At 46.1% G+C, this 24932-nt stretch overlaps 1 protein-coding gene across 2 annotated transcripts in view; it reads left to right on the top strand.

The window, feature by feature from the left end:
* FGR (FGR proto-oncogene, Src family tyrosine kinase) overlaps nucleotides 1-24932 on the top strand; it is a 183767-nt gene that overhangs the window by 61632 nt on the left and 97203 nt on the right. The window contains exon 2 of one of the 2 annotated variants that reach the window (XM_040424275.1): nucleotides 10365-10411. The exons of the other annotated variant lie outside the window; for it this stretch is intronic. The gene's annotated coding sequence lies outside the window, so the exon portion shown is untranslated. The remainder of the gene's footprint in view (nucleotides 1-10364; nucleotides 10412-24932) is intronic. 2 annotated transcript variants of the gene reach the window in all.

Below are 24932 nucleotides of genomic sequence, written 5' to 3'. Positions count from 1 at the left end.
CTCATATGCGAACTTATTCATGGGGGCTTTTGAGGACCAACATGGTCTACTAGAGCACCCCAACATCAGATTTTACAAGAGGTATATAGATGACATTATCTTCATCTGGCAAGGAAATAACACTGACCTAAAAACATTTGTACAGACCCTCAATCAAAACACTTGGAACATTAAACTTACACTAGAATCAAACCCGACTAACGTAGTTTTCCTAGACCTCCACCTCAACAGTGAAAACAACATCATCTCCACCAGCACACACTTCAAAAACGTAGACGCCAACAGCTTCCTTGATTTCAACAGCTGTCACTACCACAAATGGAAAACAAACATACCATTCAGCCAGATGAAAAGAATAAGACGCAACTGCACCAACACAAACACCATGAAAACCCAAATAGAAACCCTGAGCCAAAGATTCCTACAAAAAAACTACCCCCCACAACTCATTAAAAACTCAAAAAAGAAAATCTCCCAAATAGACCAAAAGGAAAGCCTTCAACCGAAAATAAAAACAACCAAAGAAACTCCCTTCACACCAGGGCTAATCACCAGATACAACAAAAACCACCAAACAATCAGACACATTCTAACCAAACATTGGTCAGTACTATTAAAAGACCCCATCTTAGGTAAAGAAATCCCCAAAACACCGAGACTTACCTTCCGAAGAGCAAAAACCCTCAAAAACATCCTAGCCCCTTCATGCCCAAACAAAAATACCCTCAAGACAACGACACAGACGACAATTAACAAACAAATACCAGAATTTAAAGGATCCTCTAAATGCGGTGCAAAAAAATGCAAATGCTGCCGGATGATCAAAACAGTAAACAGAGAGATAGACATCCCACACCCCATTGGCAAAATCCCACTCCTACACCAAATGACCTGTGCCAGTAAAAATATCATCTACTTACTTCAATGCCCCTGCAACATTTTCTACGTTGGCCGCACGACACAAACCCTGAGAGAACGAATGAATGAACACCGATCAAACATAAAAAGAAAAATCACTACACACAGTGTCTCACGCCACTTCACACTAGCACACGAAAGCAACCCCCTAGATCTAAAAGTCATCCCCCTTGAACAAACCCCTTCCTACCAACAACTATGTAGGAAGGAAATGTTCTGGATCTTTAAACTAAACACCCTCACTCCATTTGGCCTAAACGAATCACTGGAACACGCCAACTACTAATCAACAACCACTACCAACAAAAAAACTGACCATAATAGCCAGACCCCACAACACCACCCAATATAGAAATAACCCCGCCACCACCCCAGATTGCCCAACCAACATGTATCTCCCACATATATTAATTCTTTAAAAACACCGAAGTATTTTTAGAAAAACACCAAGGAGTACGTATAGATAAATGTGGAAATTCCTAAATAAAATGAACAAACGACACACGAAACAAAAGAAAAAGATATAACAAAGAGCGACGTAGGCAGACTACATCCGAAGAGTAGGCACACACATCTACCTGCCCATATTTACATATATAGAGAAGAATGAACGAAAAAATAACACAAATAGAGAAAATATATTTCATTTATTTATCTATCAAATTATCGATTAAATCGAAACCACATTTTAAATACATTTTAATACTTTTGTCTCTGATTATCAAACCACACCATTGGAACCATCCCTTTTTTACTACAATAATTTTTTATTTTATTTTATTTTATTTTATTTATTTATTATTTATTATTTTTTATATTTTTTATTTATTTTTTATTTTTTATTTTTTCCTACTTTTCACCATTGTTTTAACCCCCCTTATTTATATATATATATATATATATATATATTAGTTTATATATATATATTTTTTACATATTTTTTATACCTACTATATACCATTTCCTATATTTCACACCATTACATTATATTTATATTTTTATATATTGTATATCCCTTCTATAACAAACTGTACATGTACCATGGGGAGGATTCTCCAATATATCTATCCTTACTATGCAACAAAGCCCAGCCCATACACCCCAGAGAAGATCCCACTGCAAGTGACACCACTTCCCCTTAAACTTGTAGGCAGACCATACAGCTCACACAGTCAAAAAGAATATCGACAAACCGGAAGTATCGCGTGCGTTCCAGCTTGGAACGCAGCGTCTAACTTCCGGAAATACGACACCGCCCCTAGGAGCTTACAAGGTGAACAGACCGGATGACGTGTTGCGTTCCAACCTGGAACGCACAGACGTCACAACACATCCGGTCACTCCCCCTCCCAGCCGGCTTCAGAGATCTGCTGGCCAAACGCCCCCTAACGGCGGCCCACCTATATCCTCTGGCCCTCAATACCCTCCCTCCTACTAGGGCGGTCCCCTAACATAGCCCCATATATATCCCCAGTGCCGCTTTACAAGGCGACCACAATGCGTTCCAGCTTGGAACGCAAACAACTTCCGGTCATGTAAAAAGCGCAGCCGGACACTCCCCTTTCCGGCTGACATCACTGAACAGCAAAAAAACGCCCTGTACCACACAGGGGCGGTCCCCAATGCATTTTTGGCGCGTTTTCTCCGTTTTTTGGCGCCTTCTAGCCAATTAGTGGCCATTTTAACAAAGATCCTAATAGGATTATTAGGGTATAAATACCTGTGACCATACATAGAGACACTATTGCTCCTGATGAAGGGACGTGCCTGTCCCGAAACGCGTTGAGCCGGATTTTTTTACTTGCAAATAAAGACCTTTGAAGAGAAGCACCCGTGTTGTTTGGCTGCCTTCATCCGTTATAACTCTAGAAGCGATCCAGGCTGGGGGGGTACTCGGTTTACAGGTGTATTATGCTTATCCTGGTAAACCGCCCCCCCCCCGTGAAGTGAGTAAACTTACTTATGATACCACAATATTATAATATATATGTCGGTATTTTAAACAAAAAAACCTTTTATCCATTGCTCTATCCTACTGTACCACATCTATTGTGTACGACGCTGCAGAACACGGCCTCTTAGGCAATAGAGGCTGTATGCAGTGATCCCACTTTTACGTACAATCTATTTTTTATTTTTTATCCTTTTATTCTCTCAGCAGATTTTATACGTGTATACTTTTCACTCGCTCTTTGTATGCAGATTTTGTTTTATTTCGCTTGTTTTAAAAAAAATTTTTTTTACATGTATGTACAACTTTTTTCCTGTACAATTTTTTCCTACACAATTGATATCCCTCTACATATTAATATAACATAACCCCAACAACAAGCTATCACACACTCCAGCAGCCCAACACTAATCCTCTATTGGCGCTCACAAGGGTTTATATAAATAAGAGGCGAGATTTGGAGGGTATCCCCACCCACCAGTCCCCCTTTTTTTGGCTCACTACCTCACCCTATACAGGCAGACTCCCTTGTCGACCAGACCAAACCCGGAGCAGCCTCTAGCATCTATCACCCTACTTTCTCTCCACCCCGCTCCTATCCACCCGAGGCGCCTCAAGTCTTTCAGATCTAGTGGAAAGCCATTCCAAGAGATCCGTTTGACCCTCACACTTTCTCTCTCTCTCTCTTATATGTTCAGGACAGGGCCATTTTCCGCTTTTTCATAGTTTTTTTTTACTCCCAGCCCTCCCAGAGCCATAACTTTAAATTTTCCATTCACATAGCTGTATGACAGCTTGTTTTTTGCGGGATAAGTTGCACTTTTTAACGGCACCATTTACGGTTGTATACAATGTAGTGGGAAATGGGATTTTTTTTTTAAATGGCGTAAAATTATAAAAAAAAAACGAAGTTCCACTACAGTTTTATGAATTTTGTTTTCACAGCATTTTCTATGCGGTAAAACTGACTTGTTACTTTCATTCTCTGGGTCAGTATGATTACATCTATACCGCATATGCTTAGACTTAATACTGAAAAAAAAAAAAAAACTTTGAAAAAACTTTTTTTCTTAAGATTGCCATGTTGGCATCAAAACCTTTTTGTTTTTATGTCTATGGAGCTGTGTTAGGGCTCATTTTTTGCCGGACAATCTAGTTTTTATTGATACCATGTCGGAGTGTGTACGACTGTTTGCTCACTTTTTATTCAACTTTCTTTAAACTTTTTTTTTTTTTTACACTATTTAATAATTCCCCCAGGGAACTTGAACAAGAAATTATTAGGTGGCTTCTAACATAGACTCCAATTCATTAGCATTGGAGTCTATCAGAGTTTCAGGCAGGGTCTTCTTGGGAACATAGCTGCTGCATCCTCAGAAGAACCGAGCACCATCTGGGTACCCGGATCCCCCACTAGGTTTTTGAGCTCCCAGATGTTGTAGTCACATTTGACCATGGTTTCTGAGGAGCTAAAAGTGTGTGACTGACGTTATTGTCAATTGCATACATTAGCCCTCGGTGTCTGCTGTTTAAAACAATAAGCGGGTTTAGCACTTGCTGCGCTTGTAAATGGGCACCATCTTTAAATATCCAACTCACAATGTACCGTATATTTAAAGGGTTTTTCTGAGATATTATAACTGATGACCTATCCTGTGGATAGGTCATCAGTATCTGATCTGTGGGGGTCTGACACCCAGGACCACTGCCGATCAGCTGTTTGAGAAGGCACCGATGCTCCTGTGAGCGCTGTGCCCTTCTCTGGGCTTTTCCTGTGCCATGTGACGTCACGTTCATTGGTCACATGGAGTAGGCGCAGCTCAGTCCCTTAGAAGTGAATGGGGCTAAGCATGATACCAAGCATAGCCGCTATACTATGTACGGCGTTGTGCTTGGTGAGCTGTGAGGAGGCCGTGGCGCTACTATGATATCCTTTTGACTATGCCAGGAAACATTTACTTTACTTTGGATATTGTTTAGGCTGGCTTAGGGACTGGGTGGTTCATCTAGGACAGTGGTCGGCAAGCCGCGGCTCGCAAGCCACATGTGGCTCTTTTGATCCTTCACTGCGGCTCTTTGGTTCGGGCTGACGGGTGGGCGGCCGCGCAGCCATTTTGCGCCGCTCAAGCTGCTTGTAAATTGTCCGTCATGCGCCTGCTGCCCCGTCTGTCTGCTCCTTCCACTTTATGAATGAAGCAGGCAGGCGGGGCAGGAGGCGCATGACGGAGGGAGAGATGTCACGCTGCGCACAGCAGCAGAAGGGCGGGCAGCGCGGCTCTAGTTCGGCTGCCCACTGTGAGGAGGGGTGGAGTGGTGAAGAGGCCGCCGCTCAGGAGGAACGAAATATCCTGCAGCAGAAAGGTAGGAGCTGCCCCCGGTGAGTGCACTGCACCGGCCCCGCCGCAAGTGTCCCTGCCCCCTTCCTTCTCCCCACTAATACATTACTTACTGGAAGGCACTTATGGGGGATATCTGTGGATGGCTCACTTATGGGGGATATCTGTGGATGGCTCACTTATGGGGGATATCTGTGGATGGCTCACTTATGGGGGATATCTGTGGAGGGCACTTATGGGGGATATCTGTGGAGGGCACTTATGGGGGATATCTGTGGAGGGCACTTATGGGGGATATCTGTGGAGGGCACTTATGGGGGATATCTGTGGATGACACATATATAGCATCTTATGCTATATATGTGTCATCCACAGATATCCCCCATAAGTGCGTCATCCACAGATATCCCCCATAAGTGCGTCATCCACAGATATCCCCCATAAGTGCATCATCCACAGATATCCCCCATAAGTGCGTCATCCACAGATATCCCCCATAAGTGCGTCATCCACAGATATCCCCCATAAGGGGGTCATCCACAGATATCCCCCATAAGTGCGTCATCCACAGATATCCCCCATAAGTGCGTCATCCACAGATATCCCCCATAAGTGCGTCATCCACAGATTTCCCCCATAAGTGCGTCATCCACAGATATCCCCCATAAGTGCATCATCCACAGATATCCCCCATAAGTGCGTCATCCACAGATATCCCCCATAAGTGCGTCATCCACATTACATCCACATCTGCAGACAAGTTTAAGAAAAGTAAAAAATGATAAAGATAAAATGAAATAATAATCAAGATCCAAATAAAAGAAAGTACATATAAAAGTATTCAAAAACACACTCTGGGCTCATGCCCACGAATGTAAGGGTGCCGTGCCTGTGCTGCAGACCGCAAATAGCGGTCCGCAATGCACGGACACAGACCATGGGGCAGCTGCATGAGGATCGCGGACCCATTCACTTGAATGGGGTTCGCGATCCGCATCCGACTGCCCGCACTGCAAAAAAGTAGCGCATGCTGAAGTGAATGGGTCCATGATGCGGGCTGCACACGGCCGTGTGCAGCCCGCATCATGGACCCATTCACTTCAATGGGTCCAGGATCCGGGATATGAGTGCTACAGTGTGCTTCCGTAGTGCTTCTGGCTGTGCCTCCGCACCGCAAAAAAGTAGTGCATGCGCCCGGATCCTGGACCCATTGAAGTGAATGGGTCCTTGATGCGGGCTGCACACGGCCGTGTGCAGCACGCATCATGGACCCATTCACTTCAGCATGCGCTACTTTTTTGCGGGCACACGGTCGTGTGCATGAGCCTAATATTCCTCACTGGTACTGTTGATGCAATATTTTAGGTTTTAAAAATGTGGCTCTCGAAAGAAATTCCAATCGTAGTTTTGGCGATATTTGGCTCAGTTGACAAAAAAAGTTGCCCACCACTGATCTAGGACATGGAAGGTCCATGTGTGACTGCTGTCCAAACTACTGACTGTAAATAACAGACACAGTTATCAACTAAATGAGTTGCTTAATGAGAAACAATTTGATATAGTTTAGCAAACTGTATTGTGTGCTAAAATGCATACATTCATGTGCATGAGACTGAAAAATGAACAAGTAATATCTCCAGCTCTAGGGTGGGCCCCCAAAATCAAATCCACTGGTGGGCCCTAGGCACCACAGTCCGACACTGCAATCATATCAGATCTTTCCCCATTTTTCAGTTTTATCCTTGGTTGCAACAAAGAACCCCTATTCATTGAGAGAGAGTCTTTAAAGGAAATGTGTCACAGATTTTTTTTTATGCCAGTTAAAACAAGATAGTGACACATATATCCTTTTTTGCAATGCGTTTTTATTTTTTGATTGCAAGTGATTGCGTAGTCCCATCTCCTGAGCCTAGGACATCACAGCACTGTAATAGTATGTAGCTGAACACTAGCAGTGTTGCCGGTGACGTCACCAGGCTCACTGCTAGGCGGAAACCTCCACCTAGGATACCCATCAGAAGCCTGGTACGACACCGGATCTTAAGAAAAAGCCCTTGCCCTGCGCTATACAGTGCACGGCAAGGGGAGCCTACTGTCACTCTATGTACTACAACTCCTCTCATTTATTCAGTAGACGGAGACTTTGTTGCAACACAACAGGCCTGCTCATTGACTCTACCATTCATCTGCTGGCCCCGACATCTGCCTTCCTGTCTTGCACCTAACATCAATAGTACCCCACCTAATATTAGGCAGGGGCCCCAAAGGGTCCAGAGTGTGCCCCAAGGTAAGAAAGGGTGCAGCCTCTATTCTCTGCATGGCCCCAAGGTGTGCTGGAGTGAGGACATCTGCCATGTACCATCACTCCTATCATTGCCACAACTACTAACCCCTCCTCCTGCCTATCCCCTTGCAATTCGCATTTCACCCCTGAGGCCATACCATTAAGTGGCAGTGTTGATATGTATGCAGACAATGCATTACACTTTGTCAGAAACTGAAAACATCAGAAACAGGACCTTGGCCACATTTTTCACTACACGGTGCCCAGCCAAGAAACATTAAAGGGTTTCTGTCACCTGAAAAATGGGTATTAAGCTGGCTGACATGTGCTAATGTCAGCTGAACATAACTATATTAGTGCCATCTCACTGCCTAAAGCCTTTATTGAGAAAAACAAACAAGCATCTAGAGCCTCCGTTTGCCCACCTCTTTTTACGCCCCTTCTTCTCTTGATTGACAGGGCCAGGCAGCGCTGCTCTCCTCCCGCCAGCGGTGTCTGCAGTGTAAATCTCGCGCCGTTCAGTATTCGGTGCAGGCGCAGTGAGGAAGCCAGCAGCCGCCGAGCGTCCTTTCCTCACTGCACTGCTCCGATGCTCAAGTCAGGGGGGGCTGCCTGGGTGAAATTATGAGTATATCCGGGTTCAATTCGGACAAACCCGGACAACCCCTTTAATTGTGGCAAACTTTGCATATTTTGGAGAGGGACGTTGGTGAGAATTGTGACTATATTAGGCCTCATGTGCACACTAGTATCCATTCTGCAAAACACAGATCTGCAAAACATGGGTGACATCCGTGTGACGTCCATGTTGTGTTTGCTTTATTGCGGGCCCTTTGTCTTCAATGGGTCCGTGGTCCGCATTTTGTGGCCAAGACACCGACATGTTCTATCTTTTTGAGGAACAGACACATGGATACGGACAGCACGTTTTTTTGTTTTTTTTTGCGGACCCATAGAAATTAATCGGTCCAAGTGCAATCCCCCAAAAAAATGCGGGTCGAACACTATACAAAATACGGTTTGAGCATGAGGCTTTATTATTAGACTTTGCCTTAGACCTGCAGCATTCGTACGAAAATGCAAGCCAAAAACTGATCCATCATATGATGAGCACCAGCACTACCCAGCAGACTCCACTGATGATATTGGGGTCGAGAAGGTTTCCATCTGGTTGGTCATTATCCTGGACAAAACAGCGAAGCATGCTATGTTATTTTGTGTAGGTTTTTCTTTAAGGAATCTGCAAGCCATCAATGCAGGTGTTAATAAAGCTTTATATTTCACCTGATAAAGTGTGGCACAGTATTTTTTTTCTGCCAGATGCTGTATCAATCTAAAAAAACAAAATTGGAAAACCAGAGATCAGAAACATACGTCATAGAAGTATAGTTGTATAGACTTATCGGAGTTTGTTCGGAGGCATAATATAGCTGTGAAAACTTTGTACTAACAACTTATTTTTCACATACTTTCCGGACAACATGGTAGTCTCTATAAATAACCACAGCCACCAGTAAGTGTTAACATTCATCTCACCCCTATCAGTAATGATTTCCTGATTTTTGTTCTGCCTACCACATATTATTACTTGCTAGTACAGTCCCCCAGGTGACCACTACAAAGGGTTAATTATTGCTAAAAAGGGTTAATTTAATTTTGCAGAGTCAAAGGGGTTAAGCCATGATTGATGTAAAAAATGAAAATCAGGCAAATGGTACATGACAATGTCTTTTTTTTAAGAAACTAGAACCAGCCCTGTCCTTCACATGGGCCCAGAGCGCTCCCCAATTACTGCCCAATTGCTCTGCTAGACTGTCTTCAGCCCGGCAGCTCAGGGTGTGTGTCCTTCCCTCTACAGCTCTCTCCTTGTAACTGCCACCGCTGCTAACAGAACATATGGATAGTGACAGTTGAAGATTTCAACTGAGCACATTCGACCATCTCAGTGAGGCCTCCTGCACACGACCGTTTTTTTCCCCCGTTTACTGGCCGTTTTTTGCGTTCCGTATACGGTCCGTATACGGAACCATTCATTTCAATGGTTCCGCAAAAAAAACGGAATGTACTCCGTATGCATTCTGTTTCCGTATTTCCGTTTTTCCGTTCATTTTTTGCGGAAACCATCTATTGAAAATGTTATGCCCAGCCCAATTTTATCTATGTAATTACTGTATACTGTATATGCCATACGGAAAAACGGAACGGAAAAACAGAACAGAAACGGAAACACAACGGAAACAAAAAAAACGGAACAACGGATCCATTAAAAACGGACCGCAAAACACTGAAAAAGCCATACGGTCGTGTGCAGGAGGCCTGAGACAGAAAAAATATGGAAAAGAACAAACAGCAGACACATTTTATTGTATAAATCTGTTCATGAGACAGGAGAAGGCCCCAGAGGTGGAGCTTGCACCCATCGGACATTGATAACATATGCTGTGAATATTATGCCATAAATGTCCAGATGGGAAAGCCATTTAATTACACTCTTTTGGATAGAGGTGACATACCCATTACTAACAGATGACATTAATGTGCTCATGAAGTGATCTCCACCATCAGAGTCAATCAGGAAATGATAGACCACCTGAACATTAACAGGAAGGAAGAGGTAAGGCGTTCTCAAATGTGAAGAATTACAGCTAAGCATTTTATGATATATCCTACACAACATCAGAAGGTCAAAGAGAAGTTTTAAAATGGAACTGAAGCAAACAAATGATAAGGATTGCCAGGTGGAAACATGGCTTTAGACACCTAGTATGCGAGGAACTATGACTCAAGTCTGTTATATAGAGAGAAAAACTTCAATGTCATGCAATATCAGAAGCCTAAAAGAATAAAGGACCATCACTGTCTCGCTATCTTACAGACGATTCCCATCAGGTGATGTCTCTCTTCTGAAGCCTGTTTTTATCAGTAAGTATAATGTCCTCATTGGTTGGGGTTGTATTGTGTTATATTGAAAATGTGAGTTTGGTCACTTTCACACGCTCAGTATTTTTCATCAGTATTTGTAAGCCAAAAGACCTAGCAGGCACAAATCTTTCCATTATGGCTTAACTTCCACTCTTGGTTTTGGTTTAGTCTACTTTCACACTAGCGTTTTTGTTGGATCCGGCGGGGTTCAGCAAAAACACCTCCGTTAGGATAATACAACCGGCTGCATCCGTTATGAACGGATCCGGATGTATTATCTCTAAAATAGCCATGACAGATCCGGCACTAAAACCATTGTAAGTCAATGGGCGCCGGATCCGTTTTCTTTTGTGTCCGAGAAAACGGATTCGGAACATTGTCTTACATTGTGTTTCATGCGGATCCGTCTTGCTCCACATCCCATGACGCACACAAAAACGCTGCTTGCAGGATTTTTCTGCCCGGCATGGGGTCCCAACCAAATGGAATGGAATGCATTCTGGTGCACTCCGTTCCGTTCAGTTCAGTTTTGTTCCCATTGACAAAGAAAAGGGGCAAAACTGAAGCATTTCCCCCGCTATTGAGATCCTACGACGGATCTCAATACCAAAAAGGGAAAACGCTGATGTGAAAGTAGTCTAACAAATAATGGTACAATATACTGACCAAATACTGATCATGTGAAAGTAGTCTAATATTGGATTTTCTAATAAGTACGTAAATAAAATAACTTTTAGAGGCTCATGGTTGGCACAAGTTAGGCTAGGTCTACTCTAGAATTCTTTGTGGCACAAATTTTTGGGCTTGGTACAAAGGTGTTTCCATACCTATTTTTTTCTGAATAAAGGATTGATCAGAAAATCTGTCAACATAACGACTTCTGTCCAAAGGACAGAAACACATACCAGTTTGGACATAGACAGCCTGTGTTTTTTTGCAACCTAAAATGAAATGGATCCTGACTAGTGATGATCGAGCATGCTCGGCCGAACACCAGTTCGACTCGAGCCTCTCGATGCTTGGCACATGGCGGTATTCGGCCGAATACCGCATGTGCTCGAGCGCAATGCTCGAGCCTCCGCCCTGCACGTTTCTTGGCTGCTACGCAGCCAAAAAGCGTGCAGGTAAGTACTGCCCTCACTGTAATGCCGTAACCATGTTGGCTGATGGCATTACAGTGATTGGCTGGCCGGAACGCGTCATTGGGTGCTATATAGCACATATTGCTAAGGTCTCAAAAGTTCCAGGGCCCAAGCCCCAATGAATATTGTCCAATTCTCTAAGTCAACCAATCGCCCACCCCCAACCCCTCCCCCTGCAAACACTAGCACTGAAGACATTTTACTGTACTTGCTAAACAGCTATACAGCAGCACGTACCTTTCACATCCAGTGCCTCCCGGGTGACGTCTCCTCTGCTGTAGATCTTCTCTGTCATCATCTTCTCCATTCGGTCCAGACAACTTCTCTCAGCCGCCTCGTCTCTGCAGAGTGTGAAACACACTACCCCCAAATACTATCCTGAAGAAAAATGTGTGCCCCCATAGTAATACAGGGTGGGCCATTTATATGGATACACCTTAATAAAATGGGAATGGTTGGTGATATTAACTTCCTGTTTGTGGCACATTAGTATATGTGAGGGGGAAAACTTTTCAAGATGGGTGGTGACCATGGCGGCCATTTTGAAGTCGGCCATTTTGAATCCAACTTTTGTTTTTTCAATAGGAAGAGGGTCATGTGACACCAAACTTATTGGGAATTTCACAAGAAAAACAATGGTGTGCTTCTTTTTAACGTAACTTTATTCTTTCATGAGTTATTTACAAGTTTCTCTTTGTTTACAGCCACTGACATGTCGCCGAGGTTAACACGTGAGGAGCGGATAGAAATTTTGTTGATGTCTGGTGAACGCAGTAACCAGGTCATTGCAGCAGATTTCAATGCAAGACACCCTACGAGACCACCCATCTCCCATGCTACAGTTAGCAAACTGCTTGCTAAGTTTTGTGAAACTGGTTCAGTGTTGGATTTGCCAAAATGTGGACGCATGAAATCTGTCTCTAATGAAGAAACATCAGTGGCTGTCCTAGCTTCATTCAGCAAGAGCCCACAGCGTAGCACTCGCCGCATGTCACTGGAGAGTGGCATTAGTCGAACATCCCTTTGGCGGATATTAGCTACTCACAAATGGCACCCTTACAAACTCCAGCTACTGCAGCATCTCAACGAGGATGACCCAGATCGGCGCACTGAATTTGCAGAATGGGCAAAACAAAAATTGGAACAGGACCCTCAGATTACGCAGAAGATTTTGTTCAGTGATGAGGCAAACTTTTATGTGAATGGTGAAGTTAACAAACAAAACCACCGCTATTGGTCTGACACTAACCCACATTGGATAGATCCCTCCAAGACTGTTGGAACAAAAAAATTGATGGTATGGTGTGGTATATGGGGTACAAAGATAGTGGGGCCATTCTTCATCAATGGAAACCTCAAGGCCACTGGATATGCGAAATTGCTACATGATGATGTGTTTCCCTCTTTATGCACTGAAGCTGGCACGTTCCCTGAGTTTTTCCAGCAAGATGGTGCACCACCACATTATGGGTGTCAGGTCCGAGCATTCCTAGATGAACAGTTTCCTGGAAAGTGGATTGGTCGTCGTGGGCCAGTTGAATGGCCCCCAAGGTCTCCCGATCTGACCCCCTTAGACTTTTATCTTTGGGGTCATCTGAAGGCAATTGTCTATGCTGTGAAGATACGAGATGTGCAGCACCTGAAACTACGGATACTGGAAGCCTGTGCTAGCATTTCTCCTGCGGTGTTGCTATCAGTGTGTGAAGAGTGGGAGAAGAGGGTTGCATTGACAATCCAACACAATGGGCAGCACATTGAACACATTTTATAAGTGGTCAGAAACTTGTAAATAACTCATGAAAGAATAAAGTTACGTTAAAACCAAGCACACCATTGTTTTTCTTGTGAAATTCCCAATAAGTTTGATGTGTCACATGACCCTCTTCCCATTGAAAAAACAAAAGTTGGATTCAAAATGGCCAACTTCAAAATGGCCGCCATGGTCACCACCCACCTTGAAAAGTTTCCCCCCTCACATATACTAATGTGCCACAAACTGGAAGTTAATATCACCAACCATTCCCATTTTATTAAGGTGTATCCATATAAATGGCCCACCCTGTAGTACTCCTCATAGTCCCACCAATAGTAATTCCCTTCTAGAATGCCCTCATTAGTAATACTGCCCCCTACAGTGCCCCCTACAGTGATAGTGCTCCCCAAGAGTGCTTCCATTAGTAGAAGAGCCCTCCGGTATTAATAATGTCCTTACAGAGCCCCTAGTAGAAATAAGGCCACCCTATTGTCAGCAGAACATAACTGTATGATTTTTAACTCCCTGCCTGCTGCCGTTCCCTCAAAATAAAGACTTTTATAATATGTTAATGAGCCTCTAGGTGCTCCTGGGGCGTTGCTGCAGCACCTAGAGGCTCCGTTTTCTCACCCTTTGGCACGCCCATGTCCAGTTGATTGACGTCCTAGTTCTCTTCAGTGCCCCGTAAATCCTGCGCCTGCGCCATCCCGTTTAGTATTCGGCGCAGGCGCAGTGAGTGAAGGACACTCTACTGCTGCAGGCTTCACTCACTGCAGCTGCGCCAAATACTAAACAGGACGTAGCAGGTGCGGGATTTTACGGGCACAGAGGATAACTAGGACGTCAATCAACTGGACATGGGCGTGCCAAAGGGTGAGAAGACGGAGCCTCTAAGTGCTGCAGCAACGCTCCAGTAGCACCTAGAGGCTCATTAGCATATTATAAAAGTCTTTATTTTGAGGGAACGGCAGCAGGCAGGGACTTAAAGATCATACAGTTATGTTCTGATGACATTAGCACATCTCTAATGTCAGCCAAATACATAACGATTTTTCTGATGACAGAAACCCTTTAACCTAGCAACGCCCCTGGTAGACGGTGTCCGCTGCGGACAGTGAAATTAGCTAATTAGCTGCGCCACATCTCCTGTGTAAAGTGTGCGCATCCAAAAAATATCTGTGACATACAGTGTACTTTTTCAATAGACGGTGTCCGCTTCTGAAAGTGACATTACCAGGGGCACATCTCCAGTGTAACGTGTGCGGTTAAAAATGTATCTGTGACATACAGCGTACTTTTTTGCGTAGACGCTGCGTACAGTGACATTACCGGTGGTACATCTCCTGTATAATGTTTCCTCATCCCAAATACCTGGGACATTCCCTGTAATTTTTCATTAGCCGCTGGTGACAGCATTGACATTATCTGCGGGATATCTCCTGTGTGATGTTTCCACATCCCAAATACCTTTTTAAATTTGTTTGTGCATACACTTCCAGATCCTACACTACTGTATGTGTGACAGACTTTCAATCATATATAACATTTAATTTGAAGAAGGCGAGCAGTAAGGGACGGGGCAGTGGCCGTGATGCTGATAATGCATGCAGAGGCCGTGGCCCTTGGGCGCGAAGAAACTGTGCCTGCTGCCAGAGCACAAGAAAAACAATCATCCACGATACCTATCTTCATGTCCTATTTTGCAGGGCGGTGCAGGACACCACTCTTGAAGTCAGACCAGTGTGACCAGGTGGTTGGTTGGATAATGCTTCCAGCCGGTTAAGCACTATTCTGTCTTCCACCAAGTCCAGTCTCAGTAGCCAAGAGTCTGCTCAACATAAACCTCACCCTGATCCTCCTTCCTCCCACACTGGAGAGTCTGGGCAAACAAGTGATTCCACAGTCGGATGTTCCGAGGAGCTCTTTTCAGCTCCATTCCTTGATTTGGCCCTCTCACCAAGCACGCTTGAAGAGGGACAGATCTTGTACCCTGATTCCCAAACTCTTGAGCATCCACAATAACAAGAAGATGACGGTGGGGAACAGCAATTACTGTTTATTAATGAAGTGGATGATGATGAGACACAGTTGCCAATAACTCAACGACAATTACTGCCTCAAGAGGTTGAGGAAGAGGATGAGACACAGTTGTCAATCACTGAGGTAGTGGTTATTTCAACAAGGGTGAGCAGAGTGAGGAAGTGGAAGAGGAGGTGGTGGACGATGAAGTCACTGACCCAACCTGTGAAGGTGGAAAGCAGTACAGAGGGGGAGGGATCTGCTGCACCGCAACAGGCTGGAAGAGGCAGTGGGGTGGCAAAAGGGAGAACTGTTTCCCGGAGCATCCCCTTGCGGAAATCTCCCTTTCCAAGGGGTAGGTGTTCCGCAGTCTGGCACTTTTTTGATGAAAGTGCGGACAACAAAAGAATTGTAATTTGCAACCTGTGCCATACAAAAATGAGCAGGGGCGCGAACACTAGCAACCTCACCACCACCAGCATGATCCGCCACATGGCATCAAAGCACCGTAATAGGTGGGCCGAACGCCTGGGTCCACAATCTGTGTCTGCGGGTCACACCACTGCCTCCTCTTCCCCTGTATTACATGCTGGCCAAATCCCTGTCGAAGGCGCAGGCCCGGATGCCTCCCACCCTGCACCTGGACCTTCGCAAGCACCATCAGCGACCACTTCCGTGTCCCAGCACAGCGTACAAATGTCCTTACCCCAGGCATTTGAACGCAAGTGCAAGTTTCAAGGTGTGCGGTGCCCGCCTTACACCAACATGTGCCCCGTAACATCACACGTGCCCTGACCAACGCAGTTACTGGGAAGGTCCACTTATCCACGGACACATGGACAAGTGCATTCGGCCAGGGACACTACATTTCCCTGACGGCACACGGGGTGAATGTTTTGGAGGCCGGGAGCGATTCATACCCTGGGATGGCACAGGTGCTACCGACGCCAAGGATTGCGGGTCCTACGTCGATCAGGGTTTCTGCCAGCACCTACGTTAGTAGCTCCAACCCCCACTTCTCCTCTTCCGCTTCCTCCTCCACTTCCACCTCCGATTTATCTGCGTGCAGCACCAGTCAGTCATCAGTCGATGGCTGGAAGCAGTGTAGCACTGCAGTGGGGAAGCGGCAACAGGCCGTGCTGAAGCTGATATGCTTAGAGAACAAACAGCACACCGCCGCAGAGCTGTGGCAGGGGATAAGAGACCAGACTGAGCTGTGGCTCTTGCCACTCAACCTAGAACCAGGCATGGTTGTGTCTGATAATGGCCGTAACTTGGTGGCGGCTTTGGAGCTCTGTAGTGTACGGGGACTGTAATGCCCGTCACTACAAAAGTGTCACTTGGTGTGCTGTCGTCCCCCCTTAATTATGGGGAAGTTGGTATATGTCATCTTTATAAATTGTCATGTAATGTAATGTTATGTATTTCCCTGTTACTGTGACACTTGCATGTACAGGCCTGCTAGGGGTGTCATTCCAGCTTCTAGTCACTAGAGGGAGCTAGAGAGCCCTAGTTTATATAAGGCCCAGACAGGGAAGCAAAAGTCAGTCTAGTCTAAGTGTCTGTCTAAAGCTGCAGCCTGTAGTCTGAAGCTGGAGCTTAGACTATGTCAGAGACAAGTCCAGGCCTGAAGCCTGCGGACCAGGAGAGGGTATTGCAGTCCCTGTAACCGGGTTCCGAATCCAAGGAGAAGGTTCCCCTCCTGAATATCTATATATGCAGAAGCAGGAAGACCACCGTTCAGAAGCTTCTAGAGTCTGAGGAAAGAGGGAGAGAGACAGAGGCAAAAGCGCAGAAAAGCAAGAGGTACTCAAGATAACAGAGGAGGTACTTTATAAAGCTAAAACCAAGGATATACGCCAGAGTTAAGGTATTGGGCCTTGGAGAAGATTTGCTATGTTCCAGGATCAGTCAGAGATAGAGTGCAAGCTCCTGTACTGCAAGTCCTGTGTGTTTAACACTCTGTAGTCACCTTGCTCAATCTGTATTGCCTGCATCAACCGTATTGAAAAATCGACTGTATGCAAAGGAACTGCGCTTCCGTGAATGTCTCTATATTTAAAGCTACTAAAGTTGGAGTTCTGTTTTAACACCACGGTGTTCCTCATTTATTCCTGCTATCAGCAAACGGCGTGCCACCGTTTAATTGGCACTGGCGTCACGAACATTTTCCTACCATCACCTGCTTATGCAGAGAGTCAGCCGTCTCAGGTTGCACTACTACACCCAGAAACACTATTAAACACAACTTGAGTACGCTGCACCTCTCTTTTGGCGTCACGAACAGGATACGCACGCTTTCTAGTGCAAGAAGCGTGAACTTTGTGCCTTATACAGTTGCCCTGTGACCAAAGTGACAAGTTGCCTGTTTATTTAAAGTGGACTTTGTGAACTGAAAAACATACCAAAAGTGTTCCTAAAACCTCTAAAAAGCGCTGTGCAGTGTTGCGCTACTAAGAGGAAGAAAATCGCCACATTGGAGTGTGGTTTTGTGGACTTTTCATCATCCTGCTTGCTGTCAGTGAATAGACAGCGTTTCTTGCTAAAGATGGCCGCTGAGCTTGCTGAAATAACTGCTGCGTCATCTTCATCCCAAAAAGGCGGGAAAAATTGGCGCCTTTCTGAGGAAATAGCGGGAAGGAGTTCAAGGTCAGGCGCCACTGCTTATCTGGACATTTGCATGTCTGCCAGCATGGACACCGCCTTCCATATACTGGAATACCTGGGGGGCGGCCTCCCAGTGCAAGGGGAGGAGCTGGCTGATTTAATTGACGCGACCCTATCGCTCTCCAGAGAAGGATCGAGCATGTTGGAAAGTGAACAGAGCGTTGCTGCAGCGTCCGCGCCTGACATACCAGAGATGTCTGATATTGGTGTAGAGCCAGAGGAGGCTCCACCGGCCTACTCTCCGGGACCGGAGAAACCCGCCTGCCGCCCAAGGGAGAAAGAACCAGAGCCCTGCTATGGCTCGTGGAGAGACTTCTTTCAGCCCTCTTTCAAATGGTCCTCACTCATGGCGGAGATCCGGGAGGCCGCAATAAAGCGAAATACCAAGACCAAGATCTACTATGAAGAGTTGACCAAGACAATTCATGAACGACACACCAACACCCAACCCCGCCTGGAAAGGAGAAAGGGAGTGGTGGTGTCCTTTGACAAAACCCGTGGCTACGGGTTCATCCAAGATTACCTGACTGGCAGAGACCTATATGTTAACCGAAGGTCTGTCAAGAGAGACTACCTCCCTTCCTATCAGCACAGCCTCCGCGAGGGAGAGGAAGTGGAGTTCACCCCTGCCGAGAGCCTGAGAGGCCCTTATGCCACTGCTGTGACCCGTCCCAAGCGAGAACCTGAGGACTGGGAGGCAGAAGAAGAAGACTACTCTGGCTGCGAGCGGGAACCGGAACGCTCTCCAGAGCCGGCCCATCACGCCTTCCAGGAGCGGAGCTCCTTCATTGGGCCTAACGTCTTCTGGCAGCCAACCGTGTTGGAAAAATGGGTGAGCCCTTACCCTTCCCCCGAGCTGCCTCGTCGGGAGAAGACCATGCAAGAGATGGAAAATCTAAAGGGACTTCGAAATACCTTTGAGAACATCCGGAGGGGTCGGAGACCCGATGCATCACCAGAACCTGCAGAGGCCGAGTCCGTGCCATCGGTGACTGTACCTGCGCCGGCGGCGCCAGCAGATGACCGTGACTCTGACACGGAGAGCATCGGTGAGCAGATTGTCCGGCTGGAGGAGAAGTTGCGGGAGCTGCGCAAGATCGCGACCGCCAGGATCCAGACGCCGCCGAAGAAGGACGAGGTAAGGGTGCCTGTCACCACCCGTAGACTACCTTCTGCTGCCACCGCTCCGCCAGTGCCCCAAAGAAGACCCCCTGTTGCTGTGAATTGCTGCACAGAGCCCACCGGACCGCTTGAGGCGGCGTTAACCGCTCCAATCCATCCCACCATTATCATGCCGGGACCGGTACGGTCCACCCAAGGGTTTACCCCTAGGCCCATGGGGCCAATACCTATTAGGGGCCCCTTTACTCTGCAGCTGCCCCCTAACACCGTTATGTGGGCCCATCCTCCTGTAGAGGACTACTACAGGCCATATTTGCCAGCAGGGTCAAGTGATTATGATATGCCTCTGTAAACCAGCCTGCTAGGCCTTTTGATTTATTTCATCAATGAATGAGGGTATTAACCCTTCCAGGACAGGAGTCCTATGTTCCTGGTCGTTTGTGGCGACTGCCAGTTCATCCACGGCTCAGTGGTAGGTGTTGACCACTGAAGTAATAAAGCCAACAAAGCCAAGTTTGTTTCCGGGACTCCTGCCTGCTTTTGCTACCCCCACGCCAAGTTGTGCCTGTTCCTTAGTTGCACCTTTTACCCTTCACCCCCTTTTCAGGTTGATCAGGGGTATTACAGCACTTGTTTTATATTCTACAATTTTATTGTGCAACTTCATACTAAGGAACCGTGCCCGGAGACAGACTCAAAAGGACCTGAGCCTCTGAGATTTTTGCTCTTTTAAAAGGAAATGTGCCCAGAGATGGACTCCACCGCATGAGAGCCTCTGTGATTTAATAGGAAAATAACCTGGGTACGGACTCATGTTTGTTCTTTGAGCCTCCAAGAACTTTTATACTGTTTTATCTATTGTGCTGTTCTATTATGGACTTATTCATTGTCATGGACTATCCTGGTTATAATGTTATGCTGTGCCAGGTCAGCGCCCCAGTTCCATTCACTATCCTGAGGAGAAGAGAACGACGCCCCTTGTCACCACCCTTCATCTTTGCCAATTGGACCTGATATGAATGTAAATGCAGATGAATTACATATATGTATGCCTGCATGTCTCTTTTTTCTGTTTCAGGTAGAGATTCCAGTTGGGCGAGCCCTGATGGAGTACGAGGTCGTACTCAGCTTAAAGCAGTGGGGTATGTAGTGTACGGGGACTGTAATGCCCGTCACTACAAAAGTGTCACTTGGTGTGCTGTCGTCCCCCCTTAATTATGGGGAAGTTGGTATATGTCATCTTTATAAATTGTCATGTAATGTAATGTTATGTATTTCCCTGTTACTGTGACACTTGCATGTACAGGCCTGCTAGGGGTGTCATTCCAGCTTCTAGTCACTAGAGGGAGCTAGAGAGCCCTAGTTTATATAAGGCCCAGACAGGGAAGCAAAAGTCAGTCTAGTCTAAGTGTCTGTCTAAAGCTGCAGCCTGTAGTCTGAAGCTGGAGCTTAGACTATGTCAGAGACAAGTCCAGGCCTGAAGCCTGCGGACCAGGAGAGGGTATTGCAGTCCCTGTAACCGGGTTCCGAATCCAAGGAGAAGGTTCCCCTCCTGAATATCTATATATGCAGAAGCAGGAAGACCACCGTTCAGAAGCTTCTAGAGTCTGAGGAAAGAGGGAGAGAGACAGAGGCAAAAGCGCAGAAAAGCAAGAGGTACTCAAGATAACAGAGGAGGTACTTTATAAAGCTAAAACCAAGGATATACGCCAGAGTTAAGGTATTGGGCCTTGGAGAAGATTTGCTATGTTCCAGGATCAGTCAGAAATAGAGTGCAAGCTCCTGTACTGCAAGTCCTGTGTGTTTAACACTCTGTAGTCACCTTGCTCAATCTGTATTGCCTGCATCAACCGTATTGAAAAATCGACTGTATGCAAAGGAACTGCGCTTCCGTGAATGTCTCTATATTTAAAGCTACTAAAGTTGGAGTTCTGTTTTAACACCACGGTGTTCCTCATTTATTCCTGCTATCAGCAAACGGCGTGCCACCGTTTAATTGGCACTGGCGTCACGAACATTTTCCTACCATCACCTGCTTATGCAGAGAGTCAGCCGTCTCAGGTTAGTGTCATTGCACTACTACACCCAGAAACACTATTAAACACAACTTGAGTACGCTGCAGCTCGGCAAGCTCATACATATCCCATGCCTAGCCCACGTCTTAAACTTAGTGGTTCAGCGGTTTCTCAAAACCTACCCCAATTTGCCTGAGCTATTGGTGAAGGTGCGCCGTGTGTGTGCACATTTTCACAAGTCATCGACAGCTTCAGCCGGTCTGTCAACGCTGCAGCAGTGCTTGAAATTGGCAGCTCACAAGCGAGGAGTGGGTATGGATGTCTGACCTTTTGTGAGGTTTTAAGAAACTTTAAGGAATCGACACAGATAGTGAGCGGCAATAACGCTATTATCAGCGTAACCATCCCACTTCTGTGTCTACTCAAACGCTCGCTGCTCACAATTAAGGACGACGCTTTTATGTGGAAGAGGTGGAAATGGGGGAAGACATTACACAGGGTGATAGCCAGACCACCCTAAGTTCGTCTTCTCAGCGCGAATTGGATGATGAAGAGGAGGAGCAGGAGACAGTTGCCTCCGCTACAGAGAGTACCCATGGAAGTTTAATTCCATCTGTTCAGCGTGGTTGGGCAGAAGTGGAGGAAGAGGATGAGGAGATTGAGAGCGATCCTCCTGATTACGACAGTAAAGTCTTGCCTGTTAGTACTCTGGCACATATGGCTGACGTTATGTAAGGCTGCCTTTCTCGAGCCCCGCGCTTTATACGCATTTTAGACAAGTCGGATTACTGGTTGTTCACCCTTCTCGACCCTCGCTACAAAGAGAACTTCTCATCTCTCATTCCTCTGGTGGAGAAGACGAGCAAAACGGTGCAATACCAGAAGATCCTTGTTGAAAAATTGCTCCAAAAATTTCCATCTGACAACGCTGGCGGCAGAGTCCGTAGTTCCTTGGCCAACCAAGGAGGGGAGACAAGGGGAACACACAGCAGTTCCAACGGAGGCAGGACAACACTCTCCAAAGCCTGGGACAGTTTTATGACACCCTGCCAGCACCCTCACCCTGATGCGCGGCCTAGTGTCACAAGGAGGGGAAAATTTTAGAAGATGGTAAAGGAGTACATAGCAGACCGTGTCAGCGTCCTCAATGATCCCTCAGTACCTTACAACTACTGCATGTCCAAGCTGGACACGTGGCACAAACTGGGAGGTGCTAGCCTGCCCTGCCACCAGCGTTTTGTCTGAGCAGGTATTTAGTGCTGCTGGTGGCATTATAACAGATAAGCGTATCTGCCTGTCAACTGAAAATGCTGACAGATTGACTCTTATAAAAATGAACAAGGCCCGGATTGACCATGACTTCTCTACTCCACCAGAGAAAAGCGGCTGAAAATAAAGGCACTTTAAATGTGGCTTTTATGGTGTATTGAATACACTGTATTCCCATGCACCCCTTCCACCACAAACTAGGGTATATGGTTGAATCTTCCTTTTCTCATCCTCCTCCTCCTCTTCCATCATATTAACATGCTTATTTGTCGCATATAATGCCCTCGCATATATGCCCATCGCATATAATGTTTTACAGGGTCAGCTCAGCTGCAGGCCCTCGCATATAATTTTTGAGAGGGTCAGCTCACCAGCAGGCCCTCGCATATAATTTTTTAGAGGGTCAGCTCACCAGCAGGCCCTCACCTACAATATTTTACAGGGTCAGCTCAGCTGCAGGCCCTCGCATATAATTTTTTTGAGTTTCAGCTCACCAGCAGGCCCTCACCTACAATATTTTACAGGGTCAGCTCAGCTGCAGGCCCTCGCATATAATTTTTTAGAGTTTCAGCTCACCAGCATGCCCTCACCTACAATGTTTTACAGGGTCAGCTCAGCTGCAGGCCCTCACATATAATTTTTTAGAGGGTCAGCTCACCAGCAGGCCCTCACCTACAATGTTTTACAGGGTCAGCTCAGCTGCAGGCCTTCACATATAATTTTTTAGAGGGTCAGCTCACCAGCAGGCCCGCACCTACAATGTTTTACAGGGTCAGCTCAGCTGCAGGCCCTCACATATAATTTTTTAGAGGGTCAGTTCACCAGCAGGCCCTCACCTACAATGTTTTACAGGGTCAGCTCACCAGCAGGCCTTCGCATATAATTTTTTAGAGGGTCAGCTCACCAGCAGGCCCGCACCTAAAATTTTTACAGGGTCAGCTCACCAGCAGGCCCTCGCATATAATGTTTTACCAGGTCAGCTCACCAGCAGGCCTGCACCTAAAATCTTTTACAGGGTCAGCTCACCAGCAGGCATGCACCTAAAATCTTTTACAGGGTCAGCTCACCAGCAGGCCCTCGCATATAACAGTTTACAGGGTCAGCTCACCAGCAGGCCCGCAACTAAAATCTTTTACAGGGTCAGCTCACCAGCAGGCCCGCACCTAAAATCTTTTACAGGGTCAGCTCACCTGCAGGCCCACACATATAATGTTTTACAGGGTCAGCTCACCTGCAGGCCCTCGCATATAATTTCTTTATAGGGTCAGCTCACTAGCAGGCCTTCACCTACAATCTTTTACAGGGTCAGCTCACCTGCAGGCCCTCATTTACAATCTTTTAGAGGGTCAGCTCACCAGCAGGCCCTTACCTACAATCTTTTACAGGGTCAGCTCATCTGCAGGTCCTAAACTAATTATACTTAATTGGTAATTTGCGCGCATTCTGCCTTGCTTGGTAATGGTAGCTGTTTCTCAGGCTCCCTCTCCGGAATTAAACCCTGATTCCCTGTTACCCATGGTCACCGTGGTTCGCTCTGAAAATAACATTGAAAGTTGATAGGGCAGACATCCGAAAGGATCGTCGCTGTCACGGGGACGTGCGATCGGGCCCAGGTTATCTAGAGTCACCAAAGCGGCAGCAGGCCCTCGCCCATAATGTTTTAGATGGTCAGATCAGCAGGCCCTTGCTCCAAATGTTTTTGAGGGTCACCAGCAGGCCATCATCATAATTTTTCAAGGGTGTTTATGATGCTCTCCTTTATGTGTAACAAAGGGTGTATTGTAGTGCCTTGTAATTTTTGGCAGCCCTTTCACTTAGTGCATAGGCTTTATGAGTGTAGGAGTCCCACTACCTGAACAATTGTACCACAATGTGAATGAGGCCCTCCTTTATGTGATATACCGGTTATATCGGAGTGCCTCTTGCTTGTAATTTTCTGGCAGCACTTGCACTTTATATACAAGTAAATATACAGGAAAGAATGTTTCCAAACAATTTTTCCTCTAAAATCGATTTTATCTTCGGTTTTGTGCGTATTATTGTCAGTCTGTAAAAGTGGCGTACCACTTGGACAACATCGTTCCCAGCAGAGACCTGGGAGACCTGCATCCAAACATCCTCCCCATGCTGTTCCCGAACCATTTCGGTGGCATTTACATCAATTTCTGACCTTTTACTGTGAACCAGACACCCTCCCCTCTTCAGAGCAGGGAGTGCCTGGTTTAATGCTCGGGTTCTCCCATTGACTTTCATTATACTCGGGTGCTCGGTAGAGCACCCAAGCATCCCGATGTGTTCGGCCTCAGCACCCGAGCACTATGGTGCTCGATCAACACTAATCCTGACTGCACTGATACATGTTTGGATCTGTTCCTTTATTGGGGCTTTTATACAGTATAAATAATGAAACATAAATCAAAAACTAGAATGTACCCAAATGTACAGCTGAGCAAAATATTGTAGGCTGATTAGATACCTAAAATGAGTGAAATCTACAAAACTTCCATTAACCCCTTTCTGGCACTGCCTATTT

This window comes from Bufo bufo, chromosome 3 (genome assembly GCF_905171765.1).
Source record: "Bufo bufo chromosome 3, aBufBuf1.1, whole genome shotgun sequence".
Lineage (NCBI taxonomy): Eukaryota > Metazoa > Chordata > Amphibia > Anura > Bufonidae > Bufo > Bufo bufo.
The sequence above is the reverse complement of the archived record's forward strand: the minus strand, read 5'-3'. Positions and strand labels throughout refer to the sequence as shown.